At 39.2% G+C, this 21,557-nt stretch overlaps 1 long non-coding RNA gene across 1 annotated transcript; it reads left to right on the forward strand.

Moving 5' to 3' along the window:
• The first annotated feature begins 13,470 nt into the window (after positions 1-13,470).
• LOC140710290 (uncharacterized) lies at positions 13,471-16,797 on the forward strand. The gene is made up of 2 exons (XR_012091298.1): positions 13,471-14,750; positions 15,063-16,797. It is a non-coding gene; the product is annotated as an uncharacterized lncRNA (long non-coding RNA).
• Positions 16,798-21,557: the final 4,760 nt, after the last annotated feature.

A 21,557-nucleotide genomic window follows, 5' to 3' on the forward strand; every position in this document is an offset into this window, starting at 1 on the left:
TCTTATTTGGAAATAATCTCAATGTTTAAATTAAGAAACTAAATATTTAAATGAAGTTAAGAAACTTCAAAGACAAATACAGAAAGTTACACAGTTATAGAAAAACCTTAGCTCTTTTAATAGTGAGAACTCACTTTTCTTAAGTAATTGAAGCCCTAGTAAAACAAGAACAGACCAGTACTCCAAGAAAACTTTGTACTAACATACTTTTGACACTGAAGCTTGTAATTTTTAATAACATCAATAAATTCATATAAATCTTAGCCAACTTGATCACACATAAAATTCCTTTTCCAAGATTTTTCTTCCACAGACCTTCTACAACTTTCTTTATATCCATTCAGTTTTGTCCTACACCTTTCTCCTGTCTTACTGTGGAATAAGGAGTCATTCAATTTTAAGACAAAAATTACTTTCTTTTTCACTTAGCAACAAACAACAACAAAAATCCTCATATCTAATAGTTTTACTTACCAAAAACATGTCCTACACACCTCATATATGAGTTGTTTCTCTTATTATTTCTAGTTTTAATTACCAGATGTTAACCAGAATTCTTAACTCTCATTAACTTTAATTTTTAGAAGCATGTACTTTCTCATAGCATGATTTTTCAATGTGGCACAAGACATGTTTGCTAACAGACCAAATATCTTTAATTTTTCTGTAATAAGAAGCTAAAATTACATCACCTTAAAGAAATTAATGTTTCAGTATTTTATCTTATTTGGAAATTTTCTAAATATGTAAATGAATATTCATCATTTAATTTCATTTAGCGAAATTCCAAGAGTGTAAGTTACCAAAGAGATTTGCGAAGCTATTTTTAAATGGACACATTGTAATACAAAACAAAGCTAACCATCATCAAGTAATTCTCTGTTAGCTATTTTTACAGTATGTGCATGTCAGACAGTCATCATGAAAGCAAGAATCCTAAAAAGTTAAATACATGATTTTTGTTGCTATTTTACTGCTACATATGATATACATGAAGTAATGGACACTGTACTTCCACTTGTACATTTATTCTTAGGTTGACCTCATAGATCTATAATCTGAAACATGTAGTAAAGATAACATAAACTTATTTGACTAGTAAACCCAAGTAAAATTAAAACGTTATGCTGATATTGTACTCAAAACTGGTAACTCAAAAGACACAAATATTTTTATTAAACCAAAAATATTGAATTAGTCTTGTTGTGTTTTCCAAAGATGTATCTAAGTCATGTGAACTTGAAAAGCATTTGGGTTAGTTTCTATACTTCCAAGAGTTTAAAGAATACTTAATTTATGTAAGCACTCATTTTTCTCTAAGCCAATTAGAGCTCTTTTATAATTTTGTCTATACCATCCAGAGGTAGAAAAATGTTACACATATATAACATAAATAGACTTTCTTAAACATAGACATATGATGAGATCCTATAGCTTTCATTTTAGTTTTAGTCACATACCAGGTAAAATATATAAAACTCATCAGTTTGTAAAAGAATGTCTGAATCAGAATTGTATTTCTGGCCAATGCAATGAGATTATCTGCACAGAAGGCTAGAACGTTTTACCAATATTTGTAGAAAAGATTTGAAATATTTTGCATTTGCTAGTTTCTATATAGCTCCTTTTTTGTTTTCCTCCAATAAATCATTTCCCTTAAATTTGCATTTCCAAAGTGCTCTAAGATAAGATAAGGTAGAAAATTTACATTTCAAAGACATGGAGCTTAGACTTTATGATTAAACACCATCATTTGCGGAAACAAAAAAGCATATAGGTGAAGGACCAGTTAAGACAAGGAGGCCAGGAAAGCCACCTTAAAGAAAGGTAAGGCTTGTTATGTAGATTTAAGCCAGTTCCTTTTCCATTGTAACAGTTTTTAGTGATGCCTCCTTCTTCTCTTTCTGATGCAGAGAGGCCTTACAAATGAAGGTTTCCTTTATGGAAGTACATTTTTCTTACAAAAGTTTCCCAAAATAATCAGCTGAAAATAGTACTTACGCTGAAAAGGCATATTTTGGAGACTAATTTAGCTGAATAGGCAGCTTCCTAGCCCAGCCTGTGTTTTTCAAACTATATTACTGAGTTTAGAGCAGAACCCAAAATGAATAGGGCAGACAAGGCATTTCCTATGCCTGGACTCAGCATGAGACCAGAATGTTTTACAAATAGTACTTCTGATCTTGCCTTATCATCAGAGACCGGTTTATTCTTTTTTTGGTTACAAGATGGAATGACAGAATAGTGGACTTTTTTTGAGGGAATATTTTAGGAATGGATTCTAGGAGATTATTTGCTATTTTCGTAGTCTTCTATTGGTCCACTCCTGAAAGATTGAGTGGTTGGATCTGTCAGAGGTGTTTGAGCCAGAGCAACTCCATCTTGAATAGGAGTTGGGTAAAATGGGGCTGAAACCAACTGGGCTGCATTCCCAGATGGTTAAGGCATTCTAAATCATAGGGTGAGATTGGAGGTTGGTATAAGATACAGGTCATAATGACCTTGCTGATAAAGCAGTTTGCAGTAAAGAAGCCAGCTCTAACCCACCAAAACCAAGATGGCAACAAGAGTGACCTCTGGTCTCCCTCACTGCTACACTCCCACCAGCACCATTGACAGTTTGCAAATACCATGGCAACATCAGGAAGTTATCCCATATGGTCTAAAAAAGGTAGGCATGAATAATCCACCCCTTGTATAACTTTTCATCAAGAATTAACCATAAAAATGGCCAACCAGCAGCTCTGCGGGCGGTTCTGTCTAAGGAGTAGCCATTCTTTTATTCCTTTACTTTCCTAATAAACTGGCTTTCACTTTATTGTATGGATTCACCCTGAATTCTTTCTTGCACAAGATCCAAGAACCCTCTCTTGGGGTCTGGATTAGGACACTTTTCCTTAACACATCTTTGATATCTTTCTCAAGTACTTGCCATTTGGCTTCAGTTATTAATTTATGGGCTTTGCCAGGTGCAAGTATCATGTGAATAAATAGTAAAGATCAAGAGCCTTAGATTATATCCTTCAACGAGAATTTTAAATTCCTAAGCAATTTTCTGAGGCTTTTCCTTCAAAAGAGGAAACCATTGACTATATATCTGAACTCAAGACTTTGACCAAAGAAGTTAAAGAAGCAAACCTGGTTTATCTGCGCCTAACTTTATAAGGCATTTATCTACTTTTATTTTCATCTGTAGGGTAGGAAAGTATCTAAGTGAAAAATTTTTCAGAGTAAGAGAGAAGGATAAAAAGAAAATAAGAGTAGTGAGAGTTGTCAGGCAAGATATTATTTTTTCTGTTTCATCAAGTAGTTGCTTAAGCTTTTCATTTGCCTTTAGTAAGGATTTTTTTGGAGGGGCAATTTTTGATTCATTTTGTCTTTTTGGAGCCTCCATATGCCAATGAAAAAATACATCCCATTGTTTCTGAGGAATTTTGAATCCTTTATTTTCTAATGCAGCTCACAAGTGAATAATTTTAACTAGGTTAAAAATTCTTCACTGTGGCCATTGTAACTCTTAAGTTGCCTTTGGTAAGGTCTATTCATTTTCCCTAGAAAAGCACAGGGCCTGAGTCCATAGTCCTCATACATGAGATTGGCTAGAGTTCCAGATGATGGAGTTCTAGACTCCTCGGATCCAGAAGAGCCCATGATTCCCTGTCTCCTCATATCTTACCTACTAGAGGCCTCTCTTCTGGAACCAGTTTGGTTTTTATCATGACTTCCAGACCCAGCCCAGATTTAAAATGTTCAAATGAACTCAGAGAACTTGACAACAGTAGCAGAGCTTGTATACAAGAGCAATCTCCAAATGCACAGCAAGAAGCAGTGAGCACAAAGGGTTCAGTGAGGTACCTATGCCTGTTTACTCATTGCTCCCAGGAGTCATCATGGGGGGTGGGGGTAAACTCCTTCAGATTCTAGTTCTGACACCAAAACTGTTAAAAGAAAAACTTTAGACAAAATGAATTTTCAAAAGTCTATTTAAGCAAAGAACAATTCATGAATTGGGCAGCACTCAGAACCAGTAGTTCAGAGAGCTCCACTGCAGCAGCATGGGCAGAAAGTTTTTATAGGCTAAATACAGAAGGAAGACAAGGAAAATATATTTGGCCAGGTATGTTGGTTCACACATAATCTCAGCACTTTGAGAGGCCAGAACTGGGGGATTACTTGAGGCCAAGAGTTTGAGACCAGTCTGGGCAAGATAGTGAGACCCCATCTCTATTTAATAATAGAATATATTTAAATATTGTTGCAAATATTGAAATTGACATTTTAATATAATATAAACATATAAATATATTTATATTTTAATATATTAAATATATATTATTGTATATTCATATATAATATATAGTAAATAATATAATAAATATTAAATATATTTTATATTATAAATATATAATATAAATATATTAAATATATTATATATAATATATATGTTTTTTGTTTTTGTTTTTGGCAATTTCTGATTGTTAAATTCTCTGGTTCTGTCTTACTGTTTACATGGGGCTTTGATTTGCTCAGTAGGAACGTAAAGCCCTGGAGCCACTCCAGCGTAATAGCCTCCCAACTTTAAAAAAATTTAACAGAACTTTCTAACAAAGTTGTTCAAGTCTACATTGCAAGAAAGTAGTGGGCCCACCATAGAGTTCATAAGGTCTAACACTGTAAGATGTCATAGAAATAATTCCTATCATGGGTTAGAGGTTGGCCTAGAACAGACACATACACACACACACACACACACGTATAACATCTCTTTTTGGCTCAGCTACTTACCAGCTGTGTGACCTTAAGCAAGTTTCTTGACCTCTCTAAGCTTCTGTTTCCTTCTCTATAAAAAAGTAATGGAGCCTATGTCATGGAATGGTTGTAAGAACTAGACAGATAATACATGTACAGCATTTAATGCCTGGCGCATTAATAAATATTCAACAGATGTTAGATCTTACACTAACTCTCAGAGCTAATTATCTTAAGTTCCCCGTAAGTTACAGAGAGGTGAACATAACGCAGTAGGAAGGAGCATAGACTCTGGAGCCAGACTGCCTGGATTTCAAGCGCAGCTCTACCATGTAAATAATTTAACTTCTCTGTTTCTTGATTTTCTCATCTGTAAAATGGATATTATAATAATCCTTACTTCAAAGATTGTTGTGAGGAGTAAATGAGCTAATATATGTCAAGTGCTTAGAAGTGTGCTTACTATATGTAAGTACAGTCATGCATCACTGGGAACAAGAATATATTCTGAGAAATGTGTTTTTAGGAGCCTTGGTTGTGTGAACATCGTAGAGTATACTTACACAAACCTAGAGGCTATAGCCTACTACACACCTAAGCAATATGGTACAGCCTATGGCTTCTAGGCTACAAACCTACAACATGTTACTGTACCGAATACTGTATGCAATTATAACACGATGGTATCTGTGTATGGTTAGATATAACCATAGAAAACGTAGTAAAAATACCATGTAAAAAATAAAAAATGGTACACCTGTTTACGACATTTACCGTGAATAGAGCTTGCAGGACTGGAAGTTGCTCTGGATGAGTCAATGAGTGAGTGTGAGTGAACGTGAAGGCCTAGGACATTACTGTACACTCCTGTAGACTTAATCAACACTGTACACTTAACCTACACTAAATTCATTTTTAAAAGTATTTTTCTTTCTTTGATAATAAATTAATCTTAGTTTACTGTAACTTTTTTACTTTATAAACTTTGTAATGTTTTCAAATTTTTTGACTTTTGTAAGAACAACTTAAGACACAAACACATCGTATATTTACACAAAATTATTTTCTTTCTCTCCATATTCTACAAGTTTTCCTATTTTAAAATTTTTATTTTATTTTTTACTTTTTACACATTTTTGTTAAAACCTAAAACAAACATACACGTTACCTAGGCCTACACAGGGTCAGGATCATCAATATCACTGTCTTCCATCTGCACATCTTATCCCACTGGAAGGTCTTCAGGGGGATTAACACACATGAAGCTGTCATCTCCTATGATAACAATGCCTTCTTCTGGAATACCTCCCAATGGACCTGCCTGAGGCTGTCTTACAATTAACTTCTTATTACGTATAAGGAGTACTGGGCACAGTGGCTCATGCCTGTAATCCCAGCACTTTGGGAGGCTGAGACAGGTGGATCACCTGAGGTCAGGAGTTCAAGACCAGCCTACCCAAAATGGTGAAACCTCGTCTCTACTAAAAATACAAAACATTAGCCGGGGCCTGTAATCGCAGCTACTCGGGAGGCTGAGGCAGGAGAACTGCTTGAACCCAGGAGGCGGAGCTTGCAGTGAGCTGAGATCCGGCCACCGCACTTCAGCCTGGGCGACAGAGCGAGACTCCGTCTCAAAAAAAAAAAAAAAAAAAAAAAAAAACTTCAGAAAAATTAAGTATAAGGAGTACACTTTAAAATAATGATAAATAGTATAGTAAATACATAAACCAGTAACCATAGTCATTTATTATCAAGTATTATGTACTATACATGATTGTATCTGCTATAATTTTATGTGCTGGCAGTACCCATAGGTCTGTTTATGCCAGCATCACCACAAACACATGAGTAATACATAGATGATTGATGGATAGATGACTGATTGATAGATAGATAGATAGATAGATAGATAGATAGATAGATAGATTATTACAGGTATATGACCTTATGCAACTGGGGGAGTTGGCTAAGCAGTTTCTGTAAAATTGTTGTCTTCATGTCTGATGCTGGAACTTGAAGTCCTCAGGGCAAGCAGTTGGGAAGGGAAGGTGAGTGTACAGTGGAGAACAAGAATAAGCTAGAACCCATACACATGAGCCAAAACCCACACAGATAAATAAGTAATGTCAGTTCTTGTTGCCTCAACATGGATAGTATGAGCATCCTACAGAAACCAGGTCCATCATCATTGGAACTAAACAGACGCACCTGGCCCAGGAGTCAGAGAAGCTGAAGGAGGAGTCAGATAGGCTAGAGTAATTGCAGGCCCAGCCACTGCCTTGCTCCAATGGATAAGCAAGAACTTGTATGAGCTGAAAAGTGGATGCTGCTTCACTTCCCATAAGACTGTCTCTGGGGGATCCCCTAAGTGGCAATATATAAGAAAGAGATTCTGGGAAATATAGTTCAGCCTAGCAAAATTCATACATGACAAAGCTACTACATTGAATCAGAGAATGCAGCTAAGACCTGAAGTCAAAATGAGGCTCTTGTCTCAACTCAGACCTTAGGGCAGGCCTGTGGCAATGGATCTGACCTAGAGAACAACAGAAAAGGGTGTCAGCCTCCTTGCACACCGGAGGATGGCAGAGTATAAACAGGGGATTCGGTGGCTTTACCAGTGTGGTAGCACCAGAGATAGGATTATTACTAAGCTAAGGAGGTTTAAGTTATCAGAGCTATTACTTGCAAAGATCTGTCCAAGACATTAGGGGGACACTATCAAATCAATAGTCATAATTTTTGCGTTTCCAAACTTGTTCAATTTAAGTATGACATGACCTCGGTCCCTCCCTCAATCTCTGCTTAACGTGGTCTAGTGGGCATCGGATTGTCACTGAATTCCCTATATGTTATTTCTTCTACCATGGAAGAAAGCAAGAGAAATGGAGAGGTGGCAGAATTTTTTGTCCCCAAAACTTCTTCTAGGGGAGAGAATCTCCTAAAGAGAAAGTTATATTGTGCCTAGAGTGTCTTTCTTTAAGGGTTGATAATGGAACAATGGGAAAAGAGGCAAATTGTCACATGTAAAGAAACCAACCAGCTGGTCACCAAACTCATTTCCTCTTCTTCATGGGCACAGGCCTAGACATTTCCCACCCTCTCTCGTGGCCTGTGGCAGATTTCTAATGGAATACGAAAGGAAGCAACAGGCACTGTTTCCAGCTTTGGCTGATAAGAATCATCCATATACAGTTTGTCCATGTACTTTCTCCTGCTGGGTGAGGTAAAAGAGAGAAGACATCCACCACCACTACCACCAAGGGAAACTTGAGAGCCTGTGTTAAAAATAGAAGAGCCATGAAATGGCTTCTTCCATCCAGAAGCCGTGTCAGAATGTCACATAAGTGAAAACTGAAGTCTTACTGTGTGAATTCACTGAGATTCAGGGTTCTAATCTATTGCAGAAGCTAGGATCCTGTACAAAGAAACATACCTATATAATTGTTTGTGTTTGGTTTTGGGGGGGTATTTTTGTTTTTGGTTTTTTTTTTTGAGATGGAGTCTTTCTTTGCCGCCCAGGCTGGAGTGCGATGGCACGATCTCAGCTCACTGCAACCTCTACCTCCCGGGATCAAGCGATTCTCCTGCTTCAGCCTCCCAAGTAGCTGGGATTACAGGTGCACACCACTATGCCCAGCTAATTTTTGTATTTTTAGTAGAGACGGGGTCTCACCATATTGGTCAGGATGGCCTTGAACTCCTGACCTTTTGATCTGTCCACCTTGGCCTCCCAAAGTGCTGGGATTACAGATGTGAGTCACCACACCTAGCCCAAATTAGCCATTTTCTTAAATCAAAAATAAGTATCACATGAACAATGTGGTAAAGAAACTTAAAGAGAGAAAGATCTGTTTTGTCAGCCATGAGAGCTCCATAGGGTAGATGGATTGTGTATTAGACCTTCAAAGTTAAATGCGGTTTAATAGCAAAATATTAAAGAAAGCAGTTCCACATGGAGAAACAGTAAGAGCCAAAACTAAGATGTGGAAAGGATAATAGTAGATTGGCTAGAACATAAGTTTTACGTAAAAGAATAATGGGCAATTAAACTGGAATGGCATGTTGAGGTCAATTTTGGAAGGTTTTCCATGGCAAGCTAAGGAAATTGGCTTTTATACTTATATTTCCGGTAGTGAGTCATTGAAGATTCTTGAGCAGAGTGGTGACACAACCCAAATGGAACTTTAGGAAGATAGTGCTCATAGCAATTGTAAGATGGCCTAAAGACAGAGAGGGGAAACCACAGCCATAATCCAAAAATATGAGAATAAGAACCTGAATGAGAGCAGTGTTGTGAGACAGTTCTTTATGGGCCTCTCACAGCTTAGTTGTCCAAATAATGTCAAAATGTATTGTAATCTCTAAAGCACAATATAAATATCAATTATTATTTTTATTACCATTAACATTATTAAAGAAAAAGGAAGGGGATGAAATTTTGAGCCAATGTTTGCTGCTTAAACAAGCAATCCTCAATAAAGTTGGAGGTGGGAGACGACAGATTAAACTAATGGTTAAAGTGGGTTTTGGGAATTATTTGTAATTGTCAGTTTTTAAAATTCTCTCATTCTCCCCATTAATGTGGAAACTTCAGAGTCAATCATATCAGAACCAGTGGGAAACATCTGATGAGGGATAGGAGAGAGACACAGAAAGATTATGCTGGGAATTGTTAAGAAGAAGATTCTTCCATGAATAATGGTAAGTTTCTCTTTAGTGATCATAAAATTTTTATTTAAAATGCATTTCTGTGTTGCTTATTTCTTCCACTCTTCATTTTTTGTATCCACAAGTCACACCAGCTTTGCTGAAGTGATAACTGATAGCACTCAGCCAGGATTGAGACTAAGCATAGCACATTATTGGAGGTTTCAGCCTTTTCACAGGACTTGCAATGTCAATAGAGCATACATTGATGGGAGGGAAGATGAAATTAGTACTTGCTTGTGTATTTGGATAGAAACAAGAATGTAAGCATCACTCCGTGGGGACCAGTATAGGGGAGATGCTCTTCTACCCTGGTACCTTTTAAGTGCATTACACTGAAATATTTATGCTTGTTGCATTGCAAATAAAAGGAATCCAATAAATGCTAAACTCATAACATTATTAATTTATTGGACATCTATGGTCCTGTACCTCCAGTAATCACAGGAAGTCTTCAAACAACAAACAATTCTTTAAAAAAAAATAAAAATAAAAAAGATAAAATAATGAGGTCAGCAGGAATAAATGGATACTCGTTAAAGGTCAGAAACGAGGAAAGAGAGTTTCGTTCAGTTCAGAACCGCTCACTGAGCCCCTACGATATAATGGGCGTTTGTGTAAGTTGCCAGAAATACAAAGATGAAGGACACAGGGCCCGTCCTTGGGGAGCTTCAGCCAGTGAAGGAGAAAGAGGCCTAAAAATATAAAACTGAGGCCATTATAAAAATCAAGACCTTCAGATGTCTACATTGTCAGTAAAAGATTGGACTTGGCAAAGTCCACCAACTGATACAAGAAGAATTACGTGGAAGGTTCTCCATTTTTGCCTAGACTTTAGGAGGAAGAAAAATTTTTCCTTGATAGTTTAAAATCTCACACTGAGATCTCGAATTTAGGGGTGGATAGTTTAAAATCTTGAACTTGAGACTCTGGATTTAAGGTTGGTTCAACATGTGGAGACAAGAAAACCCCAAAGTAAGAAATTAACATTAAAATTGCTCCTGAACTGATCTGGTAGATTGTTTTGTGTTGTTTTTTCCAAAAATGTCCATAAGAACATTTCCCATGCCACGTGCTCTTCTTACAAAATCCCTTTGACATACCGGCTATCAAAAGGTGGAGTCCACTTTCCCTCCCCCTTGAATCTGAGTGAGCCACAACCATGTCAGAAGTGATACCCTATGCTTTCCAAGGTTAGGTAATAAAAGGCAAGACAGCTTTTTTTCTGGCTGTCTTCTGGATGCTCACTGTTAGAATCCAGCCCCATGCCATGAGCCCAGTCACTTCAAGAGGACACATGTAGGCTGTAGGCAATCCAGCCAACAGTTCCAGCTGAGGTCCCAGATAACATTCAGCATTAACCACCAGACATGTGAATGAAAGAGGCTTTATATGACTCAGCCCCCAGCCTTTGATTCTTCTCAGCTAAGGTCCCAGGTACCATGGAGCAGAGACCAGACATCCCCACTGTGCCCTTTTTGAAGTTTTGTCCAATAGACTCCATGAGCTAATTAAATGGTAGTAGTTGTTTTGTGTCACTACACTTGAGGGGTTAGTTTTGCAGCAACAGCAACTAGAACAAATGGTGATATGTCAGAGGTACAGCATGAAAGCAAATATAAGCCTTTTTGAAAAAACACTCATGACTCAAATCACAGACAATGGGAGAGACAAAGACAGAGAGAGAAAGCCTCCAAAGAAGATGAGCTACCCATCAAAAATACAAATGTACAAAAAGAAATCACTCATGAGTGTGAGTCAATAGACACAATAAGCTGCAGAATTAGATCCCAAGAACTTGGAATAATAGTATGATAATCAGACAAGCATATAAAATAAGTATATTTAAAATCATGTACATTTTTAAAAAGCAAAAGCCATTGTAAAACTTAGGAATAGTTTCACTGGTGCGAATAACACAAAACCCAAAATAATTTACTTAAGATAGAAGGTTATTTTGTCTTACGCAAACAAACCCAGAAGTAAGAAGTCTAGCACTGATATGATAGCTCAAAGAGTATGGTGAACTCATAGTCCTTCTATCTTGTGACTTCTACCTCATAGTTAACGATAATTTGGTTCTCAAATTATGGCTTCTACCTCATGGTTCAATATAACTACTCAAGCTCTAATTATTACATCTGCATTCCAGCCAACAAGAAAAGGGAATCCGGGCTAAGAAGTTCTCATCCCTGCCTTTAAGAACACTTCCTGGAAGTCACACCGTATTGGAGCGCATTATTTGTGGCTTCAGCCTTTTCACAGGACTTTCAATGCCTATAGAGGATAAATGTGAGGGACGGAGGAAGGATAGAATTTGTATGCTCTTTTGTCTCTGCATAAAAACAAGAATGTAAATATCACCCCATGGAGGCACAGAACTGGGAAGATGCTTTTCTATCCTGGTACATTTTAAGTGCATTACACTCAATTATTTACATGGACAGTTTGCTTAAACTCTGTACTGGGTTGAATAGTGGCCCCCAAAATTCATATCCACCCAGAAACTCAGAATTTGACCTTTCTGGAAATAACATATTTGCAGGTATAATTAGTTAAAATGAGATCATACTGGATTAAGATGGGCCCTAATCCAGTGACTAGTGTCTTTATAAAAAGAGGAAACAGACAGACAGACACACAGGGAGAATGCCATGTGGCAATGGAGGCAGAGATTGGAGTATGGTATCTACAAGCCATGGAATGCCAAAATTGCCAGCAGCCGTCATCATAAGGTAGGAAAAGGCATGGAAGTAGCCCTCCCCTAGAATCTCACAAGCATGGCCCTGCCAACACCTCGATTTGGGACTTCTGGCCTCCAGAACTGTGAAATAATGAATTTCTGTTGTTTTAAAACACACAGTTTGTCACAGCCCTAGGAAACTAATATATCCCCTACTGGCCAGAATTTAATTACATGGGCACACACATCTGTAGGAGAGATTGGGAGGTGCCTTGATTCTATGCTGCCAGAAATGACATAACAATTACATTCATTTAGTACCAATGTTTGTTAGCTATATATTCTGATTGCCTCATCATACAATGATTTTTGTAATATTATTTTCCATAGAGAAACTAGAAAACTAATTTAGTCTATCTCTAACATGACTAATCAAGATTTAGTGTGGTGGGATTTGGGGGGTATTAATATCTTAGAACAATTTCTTTCCACTTCACAAACAGTTGTTGCTAATTTCATGTATATTTCTAAAATTGTCAAATTTAGGGAAACTTGTATTAAATTTCTTTTATATCTGAGACATTACAAGTGTGTTTGCTGCTTATGGTGTTGCTAAGGGTTTCTGCCTTACAAACACAGGACTTCTAATACATACATTTTTAGAACCCCAATCAAAAAGAGAAATAAAGTATGGTATATTGCCGGACATGGTGGCTCACACCTGTAATCCCTTTGGATTACTTTGGGAGGCCGAGGTGAAAGAAACACTTAAGCCCAGGAGTTTGAGACCAGCCTGGTCAATATCACGAGACCCTTGTCTCTACAAAAATAAAAAAGATTTGTTGGGCGTGGTGGGACACATCTGTGTTCTTAACTACTAGGGAGGATGGGGCAGGAGAATCGCTTAAGCCCTGGAGGTCAAGGCCGCAGTAAGCCGAGATCATGCCACTGCACTCCACCCTGGATGACAGAGTAGGGCCCTGTCTCATTTGAAAAATAAATAAAATTTTTAAAAAGGCATGATGCATTTATGGTTGTATCTGTTTATTCCTGGCAGGAGATAATTTCCATTTTGACTAGACGTCACTGATTACTAAGTTCTCCACTTACAGATCTACATGTCTGACGACCGCATCAAATAAAATTTCACAGAGCAGCTTCTGGTTCTACACACTCCAATCTTGCTTCTCTACCATTACCTGGACTCTTCTGATGCCATGTGCCACAGGACATGTTTATATGACAATGCAACCTCTGGTACTTTATTTTCACATCATGAGCAGCAGGGGTATCCCTGGAAGACATTTCTTCAGTGGGAGAGCCAGGAATAACATGAAAAATTACTCAGAATCCCATAAATATATTTTATTAAATCCAAACTAAATGTATTCCCAACTGGGTTTTCCTTCAGTTTGATTCCAAAATGCCCAGCATCACCCTGCACAAAGAGAGGTGTTATAGAAGGGAAGTAGGAGTGGAAAGAAAATTGGTCTTACCCAAACAGTGTTAACATAGTTTATTTTTGCAAATTAAATACATACATATGATTGTGTAAACATATTGCGATATCCCTTCCCAGGGCACTGAAAGAAGCCTGTCCAAGCAAGGGGCCCTAAAGCTAAGTTTCTTTAGCATTACAGTAGATTCACCTCTGCTAAAAAGAGCTACCATCCAGAACCTGTAAAAATAAAAATAAAAATAAAAATAAAAGACAAATTAGTGATAACAATTATGGGCATAAGAAATGAAAACACTTTTCATAAAAGAGAGAACACAAATGGCCATAAAACTATGAAAAGACATTCAACCTCACCTAAGATGAAAATCAAAATAGCCATTCCAATTAAAAAATATTAATAGCTTTGTAACACAGGGTGATAGCAAGATTGGAAACTTACTTATTACTGTTTACATTGCAAATTGATGCAACCAGTTTGGAGAACAATTGAACAATACCTGCAAAAGTTGAGCCACACATATTCTAAGTCTGGGATTCTACTTTGAGGTATCTACCCTGCAGACACTCTCATATATGTTCACCAGAGAAATGTACAAGGATGTTCATTGCAGCACTGTTATGTTAGAGAGGAGGAATAAGTTCTAGAGCACTAGAGCACTGTCCGATGACTATAGTGAACAGTATTATATAGTTTCAAATAGCTAAAAGGAGGATATTGAACATTCCCAACACAAAGGAATGATAAATGTCTGAGATGATGAATATGCTAATTATTCTGATTTCATCATTTTACATTGTATGTATCAAAGCATCACTGTGTATCCCATACATATGTACAATTATTATTCATCATGTAGAAAATAAAATTAAAAAATAAATAAATCTCTACTCACCCAGGCCCTTACACATTGGCATTTCCAGAACCTTATTTCCTTTTGCCAATGGAGCCTCCATTCCAGGCTTCCTCTTTTTGGCTCCAAAACTCACAAAGGAGCCTAAAGTTGGTCTTTGGATGCACAAAAGATTCACCTGTATTTCAAAATAAACTCTAACTTATTTTGTTAGAAATAAGTGAACAGCTGTCTAAGGTATTTTAAGATATTATATATTAGTATCTCTGCAAGACAGTACTTTGGTAAGTTATAAGAGGTGGTCGTGGCCGGGCGCGGTGGCTCAAGCCTGTAATCCCAGCACTTTGGGAGGCCGAGACGGGCGGATCACGAGGTCAGGAGATCGAGACCATCCTGGCTAACACGGTGAAACCCCGTCTCTACTAAAAAATACAAAAAACTAGCCGGGCGAGGTGGCGGGCACCTGTAGTCCCAGGTACTCGGGAGGCTGAGGCAGGAGAATGGCGTAAACCCAGGAGGCGGAGCTTGCAGTGAGCTGAGATCTGGCCACTGCACTCCAGCCTGGGCCACAAAGCGAGACTCCGTCTCAAAAAAAAAAAAAAAAAAAGAGGTGGTCGTTTTTCAATCTGCTAGAACTTTAGGCTATTGTGACCTAAAGTATTTTCTCAGTTGGGGTGCAAGGCTTATTACTGTGATTTTCATTTCTGGGTAAATGGGGGAAGTAGCAGTGGAGACTGAGAGAAGGAAGTGGTAGGGTTAAATTGAAAAGTATTTCTGAGGTAGCAGAGACCAGGCTTAGTGGCTAATCAGATGTGGCAAATGAAAGAAAGAGACTTTAGTACCTGGGCAAATGGTGATGTCATTCATCTAAATGGGTAATATAGAAAAAGAAGCCATTATTGAGTCTTAGGTGTGTTGACATTGAGGCAGCCATAGGAATGGAGTGGAAATGTTCTGTAGGTGGTAGTATAGCATACATGGAATCCAGAATCAAGAGAAGAGGTCTAGCTGAAGAATATATATAAGCTGTTAGCACTTACATAGAAACTTGAAGTTATGGGTTTCAAGTATGGGCATCATTTGATGAGCATATAGAGCAGTAGATTTTAATTTTGGGGGGCGTGATGGATCCCATTGGAAATCTAATAAAAGCTATGGATCCCTTCCCCTCACTTTGTCTCTTCATCTCCCAGAAATCATCCTATGTGCACATAAAATTCTGTCTATACCAAAGACCTTACTTATGAAGTTGCTGATGTCCCAGGTTTATGTACAACTGTGAGAACATTCAAGAAAGTGCTCCCTGGCTCACGCCTGTAATCCCAGCATTTTGGGATGCCAAGGCAAGGAGATCACCCGAGGTCAGGAGTTCAAGACCAGCCTGACCAATGCAGTGAAACCCTGTCTCTACTAAAAATACAAAAAATTAGCCAGGCCCGGTGGTGCACACCTGTGATCCCAGGTCCCTGGGAGGCTGAGGCAGGAAAATCACTTGAATCCCGGAGGCAGAGGTTGCAGTGAGCTGAGATCACACCACTGCACTCCTGCCTGGGTGAGCCCAGGTTGTCCCAAAAAAAGAAAAAGAAAGAAAGAAAGGAAGTGCTCCCCAAGCCCTTACCCTACCCTTATCCCACCTATAGTACAACTTATCTGACTTATGAGGCACTAGCCCACATGGCAAGAGATCAGGACTGGAAGAATGCTTTGCTTTCTCTGCTTTCTATCTCCTCCCTATGTAAACCCATTGATGAGGTTCCTACCTCTCAACAGTCAAATAATTGATCCTGGGCAATGTCATTACCACACTCCCACGACCTCCTTTGGAACACCTAATGTCTGAACTGATGAAAAGCCCTATGCCTGTGTTTCAGAGTGCTGCGAGCCTGCATGACTCACCAACTCTGATTCTTGATCTGTTTTGTGAACTCCCACCAGTTCTGGGCCATGCTCTGGGTCTGGAATTTTACAATAACTTTAAAGATGAAAATCTTAGGCCGGGCATGGTGGCTTATGCCTGTAATCCCAGCACTTTGGGAGGCCAAGGAGGGTGGATCACGAGGTCAGGAGATACAGACCATCCTGGCTAACACGGTGAAACCCCGTCTCTACTAAAAATACAAAAAATTAGCCGGGCGTGGTGGCGGGCGCCTGTAGTCCCAGCTACTCTGGAGGCTGAGGCAGGATAATGGCGTGAACCCGGGAGGGGGAGCTTGTAGTGAGCCGAGATCGCGCCACTATACTCCAGTCTGGGCGACAGAGCGAGACTCCGTCTCCAAAAAAAAAAAAAAAGAAAGAAAAGAAAATCTTAAAATCACATGCCAAAAAAAAAAAAAAAAAATGAGAGAGAGATCACATGCTATTTTCTAGGTCTCAGATCATAGCCAAGTATTTGGGGGTACATTTCATAGGGCTAAGAGAGATAAACAAGATTGTCTATGGTGAAATAAAACAGCTGCTTTACTACATCCAATGCTTCTAACTGCTCTACATAACAGTTTGCCTCCTGTAAATAATTGTGCTAAACAATAGACCCACCTACAGGATGCTAAGAAAAGTGCAACCATAGGAATTTAAGGCCATCTGTTAGCTGTTCTACTCTCTCTGCTCATCTCTGCCCTATCTCTTTTCAGAAAAATATTCATTCCCCATGTGGTCAACACAGCAGGATTCTGGACCCTTGCTTGTCATCCCACAAGTTTGTGTCCAATGTTATAGGTTGACCAACTCATCCTGAGCAAATCCAGGCTGTCTCCATTTTAAATCGAAATGGAAATTTTATTGGAAATAAATGGAAATTAATGGAAAATTTATCCATTTAAATTGAAATTTTAAATTGAAATGCCCATATCCCAGGAAGCCCCTCAGTCTAAGGCACTGACAAGAAAGTATCAATGGTCCCTGTATCTTATCCTCTCTGCAGAGCAAGAAATTTATGGCATCATCTTGCTGGTAACTGACTTGGCAGCAGGCTGACCAAACAGTAGTATAACTTACACATATGGGTACCCAATTCAAAGTCTAATCATCCTAAGGATCACAAAGTCCTTCTCCCTTTCATCACCTTTGTGAACTTTAAAACTGCAAAGTTGAGTCTTGGATTTCTGAATGCCTTGGCTACAGCACACTTTTCTTTTGGTGTCAATAAGTGCACTTTTTAAAATGTCTATCCTGAAATCAATCACCTCAATACCAATCAATATTTGCCAGGCTTCATTAGATTTTGAGATCACATTGCTCTTAATCGAATTATAATGTACTCATACCCACATTCTTCTGCTCCAGGAAATTCAGTCTTTCACCAGAATCTGCCCCAAAGCGTTTCCGGAAATGCCCTAGAGATGCTTCCCTGCTAGCCAGTCCTTGGAAGACCAGCAGTCTGCCACCAGGCCCCAGATGGTCTCTGGCCCATGAAGCCCTGCTCATTCCACAATCTCCCTGTCTCCCGCTTTCCCACTCCCTACGCCCAGCCTCCTCCCAAGAGTGAACACAGACTCTTTTCCCTAATCGCCACTGCAGCCCTGGGAACCTGATGTAAATGTAACAGGACACCAAGGGGAAGTGCCAGCTGAGTAACGTTAACTGCTCCTGCCTGGGACAATTCTCAGTACAGGGTGAATGGGAGCAAGAACTTCACCGTCAGGTAGGCCTCAGTTCTGCCCTAGTAGTTATGTTATGCTGAAAACCCCATCTACGTTCTCTGAGCTGGCTCCTTCCATCTATAAGATGAAGAAAACGATAAATAGTATCTATCCCACACGAAAACTCATACATGAATGTTGAAAAAGTTGAAACATCCCAAATGCCCATTGGCTGATGAATGGATAAACAAAATGTGGTTGTATTTATCAATGGAATATTATTTGGCAGAAAAAGGAATGAAGTACTGATATACGGTACAGCATCAAGGAACCCGTAAGTGAAAGAAGCCAGTCACAAAAGACCATACATCATACGACTCCAGCCAAATGCAGTGTCCAGAATGGGAAATCTATAGAGAAATAAAGGAGATCAGTGACGGCCTAGGGCAGGGGGTGGAGGTGAGTAGGAAGGAAATGGGCAGTGACTATTAATGGGCATAAGCTTTCTTTGTAGGATGACAAAATGTTCTAAAATTAGATTATGGTGATGGGCACAGAACACTAAATACACTAGAAAAATCCAATGAATTATATATTTTAAATAGGCTGTGTAAATTATATATCAATGAAGCTATTAAAAATAATAATCCGGCTGGGCACGGTGGCTCACGCCTGTAATCCCAGCACACTGGGAGTCCAAGGTGTGTGGGTCACCTGAGGTCAGGAGTTTGAGACCAGCCTGACCAACATAGTGAAACCTCTCTCTACAAAAACACACAAAAAAAATTTGCCCAGGCATGATGGTGGGCATCTGTAATCCCAGCTACTCTCCTGGGAGGCTGAGGCAGGAGAATCGCTTGAACCTGGGAGGCAGAGGTTGCAGCGATCCGAGATCATGCCACTGCAGCCTGGGCAACAGAGTGAGACTCTGTCTCAAAAAACAAAACAAAATAAAAAAGCAGAAAAAAAAAAAAAAACTTTTCCAAAGAGATACGATCTTACAAAGACGTAACTTTGACAAAAAATATACAAAGAACTTTTTGTCAAACCAAACACGTTTCCCCATCTAAAATTTCCAAGCACTGGTAAGGATTATTTCTAAAAATTCTGGATTAATACCTGTGGGGTGCCTACCATGTACCTACCAGGCACAAGTGCAAGGTGTTGGAGGTACAGCAATGGAAGACAGTTTTTGTCCTCAAGTATAACCAAGACAGTCATCCACCCTGTAACAGCATGATTAGCCAGTTCCTCTAATTTAAATTTCTAACTCTAGTGACCATCAACACACCTACCTGCTCAAGTTAATAGAAATCCAGGGAGTATCCTCACTCTCTCATGACTTCCTGTTGTTACAACCCTGGACACTTGCCCCCAACATATCCCACTTAGCAACTTTAGCCCAGGCCTCAAGTGTTAAAGCCAAGGATCAACTTTTTTAACTCACACACCAGCCATTTTCTCAAGGCATACCAGTGTCCAGGTGACTGCATGAGTCGACACTGGGTCCAGAAGCATCTCTTACCTCCAGTTGCTGTTGTGTGGAAACCAGTGATCCATTCAAACTACTCCTCCCACTGTGATAATATAATTTTGTCTTAGAGGAAATATACTTTTCCTGCTGCCCAACCTTGGTCATATTGGCTAACCCAAGCCATCCAATATATTTCACTACATTTTAACCACAAATAGAAAAGGTCTTTCCTTCTAAGAGGTTACTGTGTTCCCACCTAAATATGTCTGATTCCTCCTCAGTAACCTCCAAGCTCCAAGCCCTCCCCATCTAACAGGTATGTAGGAGGGATACCACAGCTCCGTTGTCCAGAACCAGCCCTGGTTAACCCAAAACTCCTTGTTACACTCTTCTCCAAACTCCACTCCCTAAAAAGTACTCTTTCAGAACAAAGTGAGTCTGTCCCAAAGGTTTATTTACTTATTCTCTAGGAACAGGAAACTCATCACTAAATAGACATACTTGTGCATACACACACACATGCATGAACACACACACAGTGACTCCTACAAGGTGCTCTAAATCAGAGTGGTCATGATCAGAAAATGTGAAATTCCAATGTTTCCATGTTGAGAATAAGAGTTTGATCAACTTCTCACTCCCAACCAGTTGAGTTCTAAGTCGTCACATGGGCCTGACCAGTTGCTCTGGCCTCCAGGTTTCCCAGACTCCAGTTTTATTTGAGTAGCCTGCGTACTTTGGCAGGGAGGGGGCTGGAGAACTGAAACAATTGATTGGCTGGAGATGAAATCACAGGGACACCTAAAACTGTCTTCATGTGGCTGAGTCAGTTCCTAGAAGGGGGGCTCAGGACCAGGTGGCATCTCTTGTTCTGTTAAAACGCTGAATCTGAAAAATATCTCAAAGACCAGTTCTTTAGGTTTCACAATAGCGATGTTATCTACAGGAGTAGATGGGAGAGTTATAAATCTTGTGACCCCAGTTTTGTGATTCTGGGGCGGTAAACAACTTATAGAAAAACAAACTAAGCAATGGTAGGTCATTGTTTAACTATGCCTATTCTATAGCGAAGGTCAAGGCCCTACCACAATTTTAGCCTTGTCTTAGGAATGCAGCTTCAGTCCACAAAAAAGGAGTGGGGGGCAATTTTCCTTGCCTCAAAGTTTAACTATGAACTAAATTTCTCTCATACTTATCTTGGCTTCCATGCTAGAAAAAGCAAAAAAGTAACTTAGCCTGTGAGGTTAGAAGCAAGATGGAGTCAGTCACATTAGACTTCTCTCATTACTTATTCCGAAAACGCAATTTCACCAAGAGTTTGGGGGTTCTAATCCTAGAAGGGTGGGGGGTTGGACAGACAACACCATAGATGAGTCTATAATGATGATGATGGAAAAGTTTTGATGTCTTCAGACCACAAAGGCTATTCCTTTATATCTTTTTTGGTACCACATATCCCTACCTTAACCTCTGTTCCAGGATGCCCATATTCTCTCTGTTCACCAACCTGGCCAGTAGCCAACAATTGGCTCAGTAAAGTGGGAATGGGTGGAGAAAATAAAAAGGAAGGAGTTGAAAGAAGTGCCACTTGAAGTGCCCCAGTTGCCATCCCCTACTTTGACCCACAATTTCCACAAAACAGAATTCATATTCTTCACAAATGTGATATTTTAAGTTGCTGATATTCACTCAAATCTATTCTAGTCTTAGAGAAAGTGGCGAAGACCTACCAAGCTTCGAATATCCTTTACTGAGCTTTTTTCTTAATAACTTAGGTGATGAAAACATTCCTTCCCTGATTTGACCACCTTTCAGTTCTGGGGAGTGTCCACCAAGTGACACGAAGGGAATCAGCAGTTTCCCATAAGCATCTGGCTCAGCATGGTGGGCAGAGGTGGTTGGTAATGACGCTGGTTCATCCAGGGAAGGGAGGGCTGGTGAGTGGGTGTGTGTTTAAGAATCACAGCAGGTTCCAAGCAGAGCATCCTACAAGACTGAGAGACAGGATCACCCCAAATTCAGCTAATGCTCATGTTATCACACTGCAGAGGAC

The sequence above is a fragment of the Chlorocebus sabaeus genome, chromosome 25, assembly GCF_047675955.1.
Source record: "Chlorocebus sabaeus isolate Y175 chromosome 25, mChlSab1.0.hap1, whole genome shotgun sequence".
Lineage (NCBI taxonomy): Eukaryota > Metazoa > Chordata > Mammalia > Primates > Cercopithecidae > Chlorocebus > Chlorocebus sabaeus.